This window comes from Penaeus monodon, chromosome 23 (assembly GCF_015228065.2).
Source record: "Penaeus monodon isolate SGIC_2016 chromosome 23, NSTDA_Pmon_1, whole genome shotgun sequence".
NCBI lineage: Eukaryota > Metazoa > Arthropoda > Malacostraca > Decapoda > Penaeidae > Penaeus > Penaeus monodon.
In genome coordinates this window covers 41014091-41014355 of record NC_051408.1, presented here as the reverse complement: position 1 = coordinate 41014355, position 265 = coordinate 41014091, and the positions used below count along the sequence as shown (strand labels likewise).

Genomic DNA, 265 nt, shown 5'->3' with positions numbered 1-265 from the left:
ATATCTTCTTTTACCTCCAACTTTACGAAAACCTTAACACCATTTTATTACACAAATAAACATGAGAATTCCAACTTACCTAACTTTATCTCACTTTTCCAACCGGCGCGTCGCCAACTACAACACACAGAACATATCAATCATATAAAATCGTTAAAAGAAGGAGAATAACACGAGAGGTTATAGTCAGTACAAATCATTCGTTAAAAGGGACGAAAAAGAAAAACATCAGATATTTGTTAAAAGAGAAAGAAAAAACACCATA

General features: G+C 32.5%; 1 protein-coding gene across 1 annotated transcript in view; it reads left to right on the top strand.

Annotated features, from left to right (window-relative positions):
* LOC119588306 (RING finger protein nhl-1-like) overlaps nt 1-265 on the top strand; it is a gene marked incomplete in the record, with an annotated part of 50140 nt that overhangs the window by 17956 nt on the left and 31919 nt on the right.